This window comes from Canis lupus, chromosome 13 (assembly GCF_048164855.1).
Source record: "Canis lupus baileyi chromosome 13, mCanLup2.hap1, whole genome shotgun sequence".
NCBI classification, from domain to species: domain Eukaryota; kingdom Metazoa; phylum Chordata; class Mammalia; order Carnivora; family Canidae; genus Canis; species Canis lupus.
The window spans coordinates 22,738,275-22,753,619 of record NC_132850.1 but is presented as its reverse complement, the minus strand read 5'-3'; the positions used below and the strand labels follow the sequence as shown (position 1 = coordinate 22,753,619).

At 37.9% G+C, this 15,345-nt stretch overlaps 1 long non-coding RNA gene across 2 annotated transcripts; it reads left to right on the top strand.

Annotated features, from left to right (window-relative positions):
• The first annotated feature begins 252 nt into the window (after positions 1–252).
• LOC140602793 (uncharacterized) lies at positions 253–14,631 on the top strand. Of its 2 annotated transcripts, none has more exons than XR_012005702.1 (3): positions 253–408; positions 7,726–7,856; positions 12,871–14,631. It is a non-coding gene; the product is annotated as an uncharacterized lncRNA (long non-coding RNA). The 2 variants fall into 2 exon arrangements; XR_012005701.1 differs by lacking the exon at positions 253–408 and adding an exon at positions 1,573–1,681.
• The last annotated feature ends 714 nt before the right edge of the window (positions 14,632–15,345 follow it).

The window sequence follows — 15,345 nt, the reverse complement described above, 5'->3', positions numbered from 1 at the left end:
AGCCCCCGCCCCGGCCGCCTCATTGGCTGCACCCGGGACGCGGCTCCGACGAGCCAATCCGGGCGGCGCGCAGGGGGCGGGTCCGCGCGGCCGGCGTCGCCCAGCCCAGCGCCCTCCGTGGGTGTGCGGCCCGCGGCGGCCGGGGACCCGGGGCGGGGGCGGGGGGCGGCCCCCCAAGGAGACCGGCTCAAGGGCATCCGCCTGGGGAAGCCCCGCAACCCGCTCCGCGCGCCACGCAGGCCCCGCGCAGAGCCGCCCCACCCCCGCCCCCCACGCCTCCTCGCGCTCCCTCGCTCTCTTTCTTTCTTTCTTTCTTTCTTTCTTTCTTTCTTTTTTTTAACTTTCAATCAAATCCTGCCCCGATACTGAGCATGCCCAGACCGCGACAGCACCCCTCGGAGTCCCGAGGTGTGTGGGCGCACGGGCTGCGGGTGCCTGGGGACGTGGGGGGGCGGGGAGGAGGCAAAGTTTGTCTCCGGCCCCCCCGACCCCGAGGAGTTGCGAGCGCGCGGGGCGGCCTGGCCCGACACGCGGGGAGGGGGCCGCGTAGACGCGAGGCTGCTGCCGGGATGCCAGCAGGGCTGGGGGAGGCGGGGGGACCGTGCAGGGTCCGTGTAGACCCGAGGCTGCTGCCGGGATGCCAGCAGGGCTTGGGGGGGGGGGGGGGCGGGCGGGGGAACCGTGCAGGGCCCGTGTAGACCCGAGGCTCCTGCCCGGATTCCAGCAGGGCTGGGGGAGTTGGGGGATGCGGTGCGGGGTCCGCTGGACGACCCGAGGCTGCTCCCCGGAATCCAGCAGGGCTGGGGGGCGCGGTGCGGGATCCGCGTAGACCCGAGAGCGCTGCCCGGATTCCAGGCAGGGCTCCGGGGGGCGGGGGCCTCCAGGGGGCGGTGCAGGGTCCGCTGGGCGACCCGAGGCTGCTCCCCGGATTCCAGCAGGGCTGGGGGGAGCGGGGGGACCGTGCACGGTCCTTGTAGACCCGAGGCTGCTCCCCGGATTCCAGGCAGGGCTCCGGGGGGCGGGGGGGCGCGGGGGGGCGCGGTGCGGCCACAACCGGGGCCTCGCGAGCTGGCAGCTGCAGACTTGTGGGGCGGGGACCGGGACCACGACGCCGGGGCGGCCGCTGCCCGTAGGTGGGGCCCGGGGAGCGCGGCTCCGCCCAGGCGCTGCGGCTGCGGGCGGAGCAGGTGCACGGGAGGCTCCGCGGCGCCGCCAAGTTCGTGGGCTCGGGTGCAGGGCGACCCCCGGGGGTGCGGTCCCCGTCGGCCCCTCCATCCCCTCTCCTTCATCCCCCCTCCATCCTCCCCCCTCCATCCCCCCTCCATCCCCCCTCCATCCTCCCCACTCTATCCACCCCCCTCCATCCCCTCCCCTCCATCCTCCCCACTCTATCCACCCCCCTCCATCCCCTCCCCTCCATCCTCCCCACTCTATCCACCCCCCTCCATCCCTTCCCCTCCATCCTCCCCACTCTATCCACCCCCCTCCATCCCCTCCCCTCCATCCTCCCCACTCTATCCACCCCCCTCCATCCTTCCCCTCCATCCTCCCCACTCTATCCACCCCCCTCCACCCCCCTTCCATCCTCCCCGCTCCATCCGCTCCGCAAACGATTCTGCTCGGAAGTAAGAAGCTTTTCCCTGGTGAAGCGGCGCTGACCTGATTGTCTCTAAGCTCCAGGGTAATTTAGAGCTTGGTGATAAAGCCGCGCGGGGGGGGGGGGGGGGGGAGGGGCGGAGCGGGACCCAGCGCCGGTGGGCCCTGCTCCACAGGTGAGAGGCTTCCAGAAGCCCAGAAGTATTTCCCTTTCTCACTCACTGACCCTGCTTCATGGCCTTGGAACCCCTGGTTCGGTTTTGTTTGTTTGTTTTGTTTTGTTTTGTTTTTTTGAAATCGTAGCAGTTTGTGTAAAAGGGGATCAATAGCTACAAATTGGGCTCCCCGTTTGACTGACAAGACGGTGTGGTGGCATCTCAGGTGAGGCAGTGGAGAGCTATCTCAATTCCCCAAGCCCATCCACTTTGAACTGGAGTTTCATTAACATTGGTTTGCAAAGGTAACTGTAGCAAGAATTCAATTAACAGTAACACATTTCTTGAAGTTTTAATTAAATCACTCCTATTTATGTAATGTTTAAGATTAAGATCCTTAGTCCAAGTGGAGGGGTAAGAGGAGACAACCTTAATATAAACGAATCCTTTTAATGACAGGTGCTCGTGTGTCCTGCAAGATTGTAGCTTGAGGTAAATGTCTTCCATTTTCTGAAGTATTTCTCAATCCTTACTTTCATAGTTGGAGAATTGAGGTCATAGATGTTCATTTAAAATCAATCTTAGGTATCTGAAGAGAAAAAAAGGAGAAGAAAGGAGGAAGAGAAACAAGAATAATCAATTACCTCTCTAATCATGTTTTCTGATAAATGTCTTTGTATGAGAGGATCGTCATAATATCCACCTCCAAGAAATCTTCATTCTAAAAATACTCCCAGCACAATCTCTAGATCCCACTTATTAAAAACTAAGGCGTTAAATGTGTGTGTCCCAAAGTTCCCTGAAGGAGACTACTGGCTAACAAGAAATGGGCCTTACTTGTGTACTGAGATTAAATTTACAGCTAATACCCTTTCTGTTCAGGAATATTAAGAAGACTCTACTTACACACTGGATATAGATCTACTCTAGTTTTTGCAAAACTAAGATTTTAAAAAAAGATTTTATTTATTTATTTAAGAAGACAGAGAGAGAGAGAGAGAGATCACAAGCAGGGAGAGGAAGGACAGAGGGAGAGGGGGAAGCAGACTCCCCACTGAGCAGGGAGCCCCCATATGGGGCTTGATCCCAGGACCCCGGGGTCATGACCTGAGCTGAAGGCTGACATTTAACGGATTGAGCCACTCAGGTCCCCCGAGACTAAGATTTTTATTCTCTCTCCTATTCGTATGTTCTACCCAAACTCTGGGAATAGACTGAAGACCTCCACCAGGTGCTACCAGGTTGACAGATCAGTGGACATCACCTCTTTGCCCTTTATAGAAGGCTTATCTTCATTAAAAGAAGAATCAGGTCATTTGTCCTTTCTCTCTCTTTATTTCATTTCTCAGATACTCTTTAATCCACTGACATTTAATTTATCCCCTCACTGTATGAGATTTTTTAAACACTATTTCCTATTTTAGAAGTGTTTTAATGTTTTGCTTAACATTTTGCTTCTCCATTCTTTTCTTTAAGAGACTATTGTTCACTTTTTTCCTCACATATTTGCTCTGATTAAGATCTCATTTCATCATTTTCTTTATTCATTTATTTACTACTCTAACGTTCCCTTCGCCATCTATTTTAAGCTACTGAATCAGAATAGAAACTAAACTGGATTGAAGTACTGAGGAGAAGTTTGTCTTATGGCAAGCATGGGAATTAGCCTTTAGAAATTCATTAATTGTAAACCTAGCCAAGGCTTTCAGTAGACCACAGAAATGATATATAAGAGAGGTACCAAGAAAATTCTCCATGTTGGTGGAAACACTTGTATATCCTAGTACTACAGAGTTCCAATTCATTAAGGTTTTCACATATCATTAAACATTATACCTTTAATAATCACATTGTTGTCTGGTAAAATCTATTCATAAGTATCATTTTGATTGTGAAAAATGAAAATAATCAACTTCTCTAAATTTTGCCTATTATTTGTATAGATTTATAGCTTTTTAAAAATTTCATGTCTATACAGTTTCTGCCATTGCCTTTCAAGATACAGCTCTTTCTTCTTTCTTTCCTTCTTTCTTTCCTTCTTTCTTTTCTTCTTTTTTTCCTTTTTCCTTTCCTTTCCTTTCCCTCCCTTCCTTCCTTCCTTCCTTCCTTCCTTCCTTCCTTCCTTCCTTCCTTCCTTCCCAGGTCAGAGAATTGATTAAATGTTTGTTTTCCGGGGTAAGAATCTGGATGGAATTCCAGCCTCACCACTAATTATCTGTATGATCTTGAAAATGTACAAAACCTCCTCCAAGCCTCAATTTTCTCATCTATAATATATACGTAAAGATACAACATAGGGACGCCTGGGTGGCTCAGTGGTTGAGCGTCTGCCTTAGGCCCAGGGCGTGATCCTGGAGACCAGGGATCGAGTCCCACATCGGGCTCCCTGCATGGAGCCTGCTTCTCCCTCTGCCTGTGTCTCTGCCTCTTTCTCTCTCTCTCTCTCTCTCATGAATAAATAAATAAATTAAATTAAAATAAAGATACAACATATATCCTTAAGTTTTCTTGTGAGGATGAAGTAAAGCAGAGTACATAAAGTGCTACTTCCAAGCACACATCAAGGACTTAAAGATATTAACCATTATTATTATTATTATTTTATCATTATTATCACTGCTACTACTGCCACTTTTTCAGACTTCTAATTTCGAGATTTGATTTCCTCCCATCATCCAGTCTACTTAAGCTAATAGTGAGGTGTATGCTCTTCACCTGTGAAAACTGAATTTAGAAGAAAATTAAATCCATGTTATAAAAACGTGTTTATACATAAAATGTTAATAATTATCTATCTGGCATATGTTAGTCTTAAACTGTAATCTTTTAGAAAATTAGCGATTTTATGTTTCGAGAATGTGCGCATAAGTATTGTTTTTTTCCATTAAAATTGATTTTATATTACTTTTAAAATTAAGAGAAAATTGATTCTAGTGCTAAAAAAAACTTATGAACACTGTGGTTTCGTTCTCTAGCAAACAACTGGAGTCATCCACTTGCTTTAATGACACTTAAAGGCAGAGGAGCTATCCATTCTGGTTTCCCTTCCACTTCCTTTTCTCAAGATCATTTGGTCTGGCAGTACTGCTAATAATTTTATAGCTAACTGGCAAGGAAAAAAACATCAGGACTCTGTATCAGAATTAGATAAAGAGAAATTAACCACATGTATTTTTAAACTGGACACACAGAATGTTAAATAAAGAGAATCTAGAGTTGAGTGAGGGGAAAAAAATGAATACAGATGGGAGTCAAGTCTCCAGGGAAGAGAGTAAGAGCCCCATAATTGAACTATAATACTTTACACTTTCCAAGGAAAATAAAGAGCTAGCAGTATTCAATGTGGCTTTACAAAAGCCTTTTCTTAAAAGTTATGACTAAGAAAATATTGGAAATGAAAAGGAGGACAGTGACTCAAAAAGTAATATACTGTGTCAGGCTATTGAGGTTAGCAAGGAAAATATTATTTAGGTGAATCTATCTCAAGGGCAAAATAAAAGTAGTTTGAGCTAATGTTAGCTAAAGGTCTTAGAAAACAAATGATATATTTTTCGAATACTCTATTATATAAGGAATATAGTGTGGTGAAAACAGTTCACTGAAAGAACAAGAGCAACATTAGATTTTCTACTAATTCCCTTTAAAATCAGAGGGAGGGTGTTTATTACATGAATATATAGAAAATCATAGTTCAATTGCTTTATTCATCTTCTATGAAAAACGTTTGTCTAAAGAATTTAAATCACTTAAAGACATAGAGATAGTTAATTGTGATTGGCTTCATATAGAGGAATAAGAAAGAAAAATTCTCGCCTTTTGTACTATTGCTCCAGTATAAAATTTTTAAAAAGAAAATAAGCAAGAATCCATTTGTACTATTACTCCAGCATAAAATTTTTAACAAGGAAATAAGCAAGAATCTCAATGAGCTTAGCCCTGCTTAAAAAGTTCCTTAGATCTTAACTTCATGTAAAGAATACAATGAAGAGACACTTTTACTTATAATCAATCAATAAATTAAAAGTTTATTTGTGAAATAATTGTTTGGAATTATATATATATATATGTACATATATATACACACACAAACACACATATATATGTTCAATATATATGCACCTACACACATATATATTTTAAATGTAAATACTGTCCAACTATTCCTCTAGAGAATTCGCAAAATCCTATATAATCTATTATACCTCAAAGTTTAGTAATAATAATCCCATATTGAATATTCCTAATCACCACATTTAATACTATATCTAAAGGAAAAAATCAGTCCTATCTCAGAATATTACAAAGATATTTTTTAAATCAACATATTTTATATTGGCAATACTTTGTGTTTTCATAGTATTTTTATCCGTATCATCTGAATCTCATAGTCCTCTCCTGTCATTCCACTGTTTCCACTTAACAAAGGATAAAATTGAGGCTCAGATTGTTTAAAAGGTCTGCTAACCGTTACAGAGCAATTAAGGGTAATAGGGAGTGTAACCTGGTTCTACTGATGCTATATCCATTTCTTTGCCCATTCTCCCTCTGTACGTCTGCATTGGTAGTATGAGAACATGCAGTGATGCCAGGCAAATCTAGAATGGAGTACACCTAGGTGGGACCAGGTTCAAGGTTTGCCAGTAAGCATGAACAAAACTTGGAGCAATCAGGCAAAGACAGCCATGTTAATTCAATGATGAGGCAGGGTTTTCCCAGGAGATTAAAGACCTATTGTGGTAATAGGTTAAAGTAAGAATTTACCATTTGTGGTGTTGAGCAGATGGAGAGCAGACTCTGCGCATGTCTAACAGATCAGAAGACTGTGGAGTGGATTTAGAGGCGGTCAAAAATTCAGAGACCAGGTAGCAATAAGCCAGTAAATCACGGTAATTTAGGAAATTAACTTTGCTGTGTTGCCCATTCCTAAGGCTATAGATTAGATATTTGTTGGTAAGAGAGTGACTGTAGTAAAACTGAAGTATATACAACTGAGATCTCCATTATTTAATTTCTTAAATGAAGGGTCTATAAGACGCACCTTTCTTTGGTCTTTTTTCAAAATAAAGTTGGATGTTTTGGCTTCTCTAATGTAAACATTCATGCTAAAAGAATTAAGAACTTCCTACCACCTATTCAATGATTATTGCTTATAATTGGTTTATTCCTTTCCAAATACCTTGACTTTTCTGCTTAAGAATGGGTTTCTCAACAATCCATGTGTTTAAACTTTCATTTAAACGGAGGAGTTTTCAAAACATTCAAAAAATGAACTGGATTTTTTGTTTAATCTCAGAATAGATGTGTTTAATCTCAAACTTAACATGCAGATTTTTATATTATACTTTAAATTCATGTAGCATTTTATCTGTTTGCAAACCACATATTGAATAGTGCTAAAATAAAAATGATTAAGCAATCGATATTGTTAATATCCCAGAAGTTGACATTTAATTTTTAAATATACGATGAATTGTTCACAGTTCAATTATAGTGGGGTTTTTTCCTTAAATAATCATATTAAATAAGTAATTCTTTATATACTACCTCAGCCTTTTTCAGGGAACCCATCATAAGGTAGGAACTTATTTCATATCCTTTCTTCATTAAAAATGTTTTTCTTCTGAATGCCTTACAATATTTTTTATTGTTTGTTTGCTCTTTGCTAAGTTGTTAGACGTTTAAGTTGTTAACCTTTATCATTACAAGCTCAAGGTTTAACACGGGATTTAACACCCGAAGCTTCTGGGAAGTTGTAGCCTGTTTACTTATTTCTGTGGGGTAGCCAACGGTATGGTTATGGGTCTTTGAGGGTTATTAGGGAGAAAACAGACATGGCATAGGGAGTCGGTAGGCAAGAATGGACTAGAAACTGAGGATATTTCTGTTACACATCTGTCAGATTCTATCTGATACCACAGTGAGTGTATGGACCTTCAATGAATAATAGCTACAGCTGTACTTTTGTCTTCCGTAGGTCACACAAGTACCTCTGGACCAACTCCATTTTGGCATCATACATAGAAGCTTCTGGAAAACAGAGATTGCACCATGACACATTGACACAAGACTATGTGAGAGATATAGATGAAATAAAGAGATGAATAGGTAATTTGCAAATTATATGTTTCTATATGCCAATAGTCTTAGAATAAATGACATTACCCAATTTTCTAGATAAATGGTCAATATACAAAAATAAATTTCTATATATAAGAAACAAATAGAAGAGAGGGTGCCTGGGTGGCTCAGTTAGTTAAGTGCCTGCCTTCTGCTTAAGTCGTGATGTCAGGATCTGGGGATCAGCCCTGAGTCGGCTCCCTGCTCAGTAGGAAGTCTGCTTCTCCCTCTCCTTCTGCCCCTCCCTGGCCCCCACGCCCACCATCACTTGTTCTGTCTCAAATAAATAAACACAATCTTTAAAAAAGACAAGTGACATTTAATATGATACCATTTATGATAACATCAAGAGATAATAAATACCTAAAAATAAATCTAACAAAATATGGGTATAATCTCTATATTAAATATTATACGTTGCTGAGAAAAATTTAATGAAACCTAAATAGATGGAAAAAATGTACCGTTTTCTTGTATTGGAGGAGTAAATGTTGTTAAAATGTCAGTTTGTGCCATACTGATTTATAGATCCAATTCAACACCAATTTTAATGTAAATTGGCAAGCTAATTAAAAATTTATATGCAACTCTAAAGGTTTTGCATTTTCTATGAAATTATTGAAGAAGTTCAACAGCATTGAAAGTCCTACACTACTCAATATTAAACGTATTATGAAGCTTCTTATTCATAATATTCATTTTACTGGTAACAAGAATAATCTGATAGAACTAAATGTAGAGTCCAGAAACACTCATATGTATATATATATATAGAGAGAGAGAGAAAGTATCACCTAATTTGTAACAAAGGCACATCATTAATTCAGTGGGGAAAGAATTTATTTTCAACAAATGATGCTAAACCAATTAGATACATATCTAATTGGGTAATTGGAAATGATCATAGATCAAAATGTAAAAGGAAAAACAGTAAAACTTCTGTAGTAAAGTATAGGAGAATATCTTCATGAACTTGAGATAAAGAATTCTTAAATGGAGTACAGAAATTGCTAATCAGTATTGGAAAGATTGACAACGTGGACTTCCTTAAATTAAGAACTTCTGATCATGAAAAGACATCATTAAAAGAGTGAAAAGGCGGATGACAAATTAAGAGATGTCATTTATAATTCATATATCTGACAAAGGACTTATCCAGAACAACAGAGTTTCTAGCATCTTAGAACAAACAAATAATTGTTAAAGGAAAATACTGACAAATTAAGCTTTATCAATATTAAAAATTTCTTTCAAAGAAACCATAAATTGAATAAGCAAGCCACATATTATGAAAACAAATTCACAAATGTATACCCAATTTGTGTATAGGATATATTAACAATTCCTACAACCCAACAATAAAGACAGCTAACAACTTAAAAATGGGGACAGAGTTCCTCAGATACTTCGCATAAGAAAAATGGCTAATAAGTACATGAAAAGTACTCAAACTGTTAGTGATAAGAAAACTGCAGATTCAAACTACATGAAATGCCCCTATAAAACCTCCCAACAAAGAAAAGTGCAAGAGCAGATTTCTGGTTATTTATACCAAACTTTTACAGAAGAATTAACTCAAATCCTTCTTTAACTCTTTCAGAAGTTAGAAGGATACACTTTTTTCACATATTCAGTGAGGCTAGTCTCATAAAAAACAGACATCACAAGAAAACTAGTGACCAATATCTTTTCTGAGCAAAAATGCAAAAATCCTAGACAATATACCAAAAGACTGAATCTGGTATGTACGGGATTATATACCATGACCAAATGGGATTTATTCCAGGAATGCAAAAGTAGCTAAACATACAAAAATCAATTGAACATGCCCCACTAATAGGCAAAAAGTAACCAAAAAACACCCCAAAATATCATCTCAATTCATTCAGGAAAAACATTTCACAAAATCCAACACCATTGCATAATGATAAAGTTCAACAAACCAGGAATATAAAGGAACTTGCTCATCAAGATAAGGTTATTTACAAATAACCCAAGGCTAATACAATTGTCAAAGATGAAATACTGAAGCTTTTCCTTTACAGTCAGGAAAAAGACAAATATTTCACTTCTGCACTTCTATTAAACACTGCGTTAGAATTCATAGCATACACATTTAGGCAAGAAAATTAAATAAAGGGTATCAAAATTGGAATAGAATAAGTAAAACCACCTTTATTCTCAGATGTTAATGTATGTGTAAAATCTTAAGGAATCCACAAATGCAACTATTAGAGGAATGAACAAATTGGAGAAAAGTTGCAGAATACATCAACACACAAATATTATTTACATTTCTATATATATCAATCAACAATCCAAAAATGAAAATTTAGAAAACAATTTCATTTATAATAGCATTAAAAAAATAAAAATCCCAAGAATAATTTTAACAAAGCACACCAAACACTGTATACCAAAACGCTGCTAAAAGAAATTTTAAAAGACTTAAGTAAATGGAAAGCTATCTCATGTTTACAGACTAGAAGACTTAATTTTGTTAAAATCATTCTACAGAATCAATGAAATTTCTATCAAAGTCCAATGACCATTTTGCAGAAATGAAAATCTGATCCTAAAATTAATATGGGATTTTAAGATCCTCTGAGTGGCCACAATAATATCAAAAAAGGAAAACAAAATTGGGGACTCACATTTCCTGATTATAAAACTAACTACAAAGCTATGGTTATCAAACTACTGTAGCACTGACTTAAGTATAAGCATACAAACCAATGAACTAGACTTGAGAGTACAGAAATCAAGCATTTATAGCTAATTGGTTTTTTACAAGGACGCTAAGACCATTTACTGGGAGAAAGAACAGTGTTTTCAAAAAATGGTACTGATAAAACTGTATAGCAATGTACAAAAGAATGGATTTGTACCCTTACCTCACACCGTATTTAAAAATTAACTCAAAGTGGATCAAAAGTCTAAAGTTAAGAGCTAAAACTATTAGAATAAAACAAGTAAACCATGACCTTGCATTTAACAATGATTTCTTAGGTATGACAGAAGGAGTATGAGCAACACAAGATAAAATAAAATAAAATAAAATAAATAAATAAAATAAAATAAAATAAAATAAAATAAATAATACCATGAAATTTTATCAAAATTTAAAGCTTTTGTGTAAGGCACCTGGGTGGCTCAGTCAATTAAGCATCTGCCTCTGGCTCAGGTCATGATTCTGGAGTCCTGAGATTGACCCCCTATCAGGCTCCAGGTTCAGCTGGAAGCCTGCTTCTTCCTCTCCCTCCGCCCCTCCCTCAGCTTGTTCTCTCTCTCTCTCCCTCTCTCTCTCTCTCTCTCTCGCTCACTTTCTCTCTCTCAAATAAACAAAATCTTTAAAAAAAATTAAAGCTTTTGTGCAAAAGACTATCAAGAGAGCCAAAGAAAACTCACAAATTTCTAGAAAATATTTGCAAATTGTATCTGATCACGTTGTTTAGAATTCAAAATATATAAGGAAAATGTACAACTCACCAACAGAAAGATAAACAACCCTATTAAAATATGGGCAAGAGGACTCAATTAACATCTTTCTGAAGAAATTATAAAAATTGCCGAAAGCACATGAAAAGTGCTCTATATCATTAATTATTAGGGAAATTAAACTACAAACCACAATGACATACCACGTCACACCCACTAGGATAGGTATAATAATAAAAAAAAAACAAAATAAATGTTGGTAAAGATGTACAGAAATTTTAACCTTCATATACTTCTGGTGGGACTGTCCAATGGTTCAGCTGCAATGGAAAACAGTTTGGCAGTTTCTCAATAAGTAACAGAGTTACCATACGACCCAGCAATTCCACTCCTACATATACACTCAGAATAGTTGAATGCAGATATTGAAACAAAAATTTCTACACAAATATTCATATCCTCACTATTCCCGTTAGCCAAAGTGTGGATACAACCCAAGTATCTCTCAATCAACTGATAAGTGGATAAACAAGATGTAGTAGACAGAGAATGAAATACTGGTTATCCATAAAAAGTACTGAAGTATTGATACATGCTACAACATGGACAAACCTTGAAGGCATTATGCTAAGTGAAAGAAACCAGACATAAAAGACCACATAACGTGTTTTATGTCTCTATGGATTTAACAATAAAGGATATAGTGTTGTGGGTTTTTGTGTGTGTGTGATGAAATTGTCCTGGAACCAGGTAGTGGGGATGACTGAACAGCATTGTGAAAGTACTAAATGCCACTGAATTATACACTTTAAAATGGTTAAGATGGTAAATTTTAGTTATATATTATATATGTTTTATGTTATATATTATATATATTTTACCACAATAAAAAAAATCAACAAGAAATAAAACATGATCCCATGTGCCCAGAAGGAGAGAGTGGGACAAGAGAATGGCATTATATTTTAAGTGTCAAGAATATCACTTTCGATGACCCTGTGTAGTATGGTTAAGAGAGATCAAGGGAATGGTTAGGACACTCTAGGAATATGTATTCTAATTGAGTGAGGATGGGGTGCCGCACTGAAGTTTTTTCTTTAAGGGAGCTACATACAGTTTCACATCTATATAAGAAATTTACTGAAACATGTAATGCTGAATCTAATTACTTTGATCTTCTAGATAGATCTGACACATTTTCAGGACATCATAGTACAAATGACCTCACTCGATGAAATAACAGGGTATTCCTTCGGTGTCCACAATATTAGACAAATTAATAGTTTGTCTACAAACAATAGTTTGTAGTTCATCCTCAAAGGGGGAACTACAGGTTCTTCTCTTTGAATATTATCCTGTTCCTTTAGCCTCCTCTTATGATCACTTAATCACTCTAAGTCTCTTAAACTTTCTATGCACTCTAAAAATTGTAGTGCATCACATGTGCAAGCTCTGCCTATAGCTAAGTGGTTCTGATACACAAGTCAGAGTTTAGAACATTCACTTCTGGGTTATTCAAAAGTTATTTTTACCTTAAATAATTACAAACCCTTTGGCTTTACAGGTTCCAGCTTTACAGGATTACAGAGATGGGGTATTTTGCATTTGGTGAGATTCAGGAAAAGATGGAGCAACTAGCACACATATGCCAATTTCCCTTTTCATTTTTAATGCACACCAATTCTGTACTTTTCTATAGTCTTTCAAAATGCCTCTTAATGCTTGTACTGAAGATATTTCATTGCTCTCAGACACAAAACACTGCAGGAGTTCACTTCTTTTGCTTTCATTCCAATGGATTAGGGCAGTTTTCTGATTAAAACTGATTATGAAAGTATTTTCTATTGCAAGATCTTACATGTTCTTTAAAAAGTCCTTTTTTTATACATTAGAAAATCTGTTGTTAAAAACACTGATAAGATTTTATTTCATTTCTTCACTGTACATTTCACATAAATACTTATCCTTTATGTTTTCAGAGTTTAAAAGTGATATAAATACAGAGAACAAACTGGTGGTTTGCAAGAGGGTAAGGACATGGAGAGATGGGCAAAATAGGTGGAGGGAGAGGATTAAGAGGTACAAACTTCAGTTATAAGATAAATATGTCACAGGAATGAAAAGCATAGCATAAAGGATGTAATCAATAATATGGTAATAACATTGTATGGCGATGGATGGTAACTACCCTTCTTGTGGTAAATGCTGTGTCATGTGTAGAACTGTCCAATCACTATGTTATACACTGGAAATTAATATAACATTATGTGCCAATTATACTCCAATAATAATTTTTAAACATTTCTGTATTTCCTAAAATTCTTTCAAGTTAATAATTTCTGACTTCCCATTAGTACAATGCATTCTAAGAAAATAATATGACAAATGTATCAGGATGAATGTATAAGGACTATACATTCTTTTTAATAGCGAAAAATTGAAAATGCTATAAAAATCCACCAAACAGAATTGGTTAGTCTCTGGTATATCTACTCACTTGACAAACTACTCAGTAATAGTATAAACACAATTGTAAGACTTTATATTCTGTTTTGTAAAATCCTATGTATTAGTTGCTTTATAATGGCTGTATTAGGGAGGTAGTGCTTTCATTTCCCAATATAGAGATGAGGTTTAGTAGAGGTAAGCAATTTGTCCTGTGTTTCACAAGTAAGTGGCAGCCCTAGATCAGAAAACCAGGCAATCTGACTCTAGAGAGACAATGCTTTTGATCACTATCCTGTTGATGGCTCTCTACATTTATTGACATGGAATATGTTCTTAATATATTATTTAAATATACCAATTATTCAGAGTACCAGCCGGGAAAATGAAATATATAGTTATATCTTAATATATTTCCAGTAGTTGTGAGAGCAAGGATTTATAGCAATCCCAATTTATTATATTTTTTTCATTTTTTTTCTGATTTTCTGTAATATTGTATTTAATTAGAAAATATAGAATATTCTTTTTATTTTTTTAAGTAAGCTCTAGGTCCAACATGGAGCTTGAATTCACAACCCCAAAATCAAGAGTTGCATGTTCTTCTGAGTCAGCCAAGCATCCCAGAACATTCATGAGATATTAGTACTACATGATCCATTATTACATGAGTGTTTGAAAGAAAATTAATATATATATACTTCTTATATAAATGTATCAAATGGTTATTAACTAAAATGTTAACAGTTTGTATTTAAATGATAGATTATAGGACAAGCTTTCCTAAATCCCTGTTTGTCTTTAAATGTATATTCGTCTTTTCTTAGTCACAATATATTATATAGAAATAAAAATGTAATAAAAGTTTAAAATAAAAATATGGTATGATTTGGTTTGCTTGCATTGAATACTCAGTGTTTACAGGCAGTGATGATCTCAGGATGGCAACATAACTGAGCCTTCCTATCCCTACAGCAATGTAAACTATTTAAGCATTGCACAGATAATTTAAGGATGATACAGTCAATGTTCCCAGAGTAAGCAATTTTCATTCCATTACCACAGCTGCATAAAGGACAACTCTCAACCACCTGCAGAAATTTCTTTCAAATATGTCCTAGGAGAATCTCAGCATGCAGCTTAGCAGCCTTCTCTCAAGACACAAACCAGGTTCGGTTATTGAGCTTCTCCTGCTTCGCTAATTCAAGTCTAGATGTGCGTTTTCACAGAGCAAAGAAAAACAGCCACCCCACTGAACATGAATATCTTAAGAATTTGTTTCCAGAGGAAATGTCGTTTTATATTTGGGTTAAATTAAACTCAAGATTTGCCTTTGTGAATGGTCTGAACACAAAACCCTAAGACATAAAGTTTATAAATGCAAATAGGTGGTCTATTACTCTTTCAATTCCAAGTCAAATCTCATCTCTTCTGTTTACATTTTATTGGGAAAGATCACAAAGTTGGAGAACCACAATCGCAGGAAATGAAAACTTTAGATTAGCTAATTAAACAGCTTATTTTTTTTTAATCTGGCCTAGTCCATGTTCACTTTGTCACTGCTAACAGTAGAGAAAGATATTAATAATACATT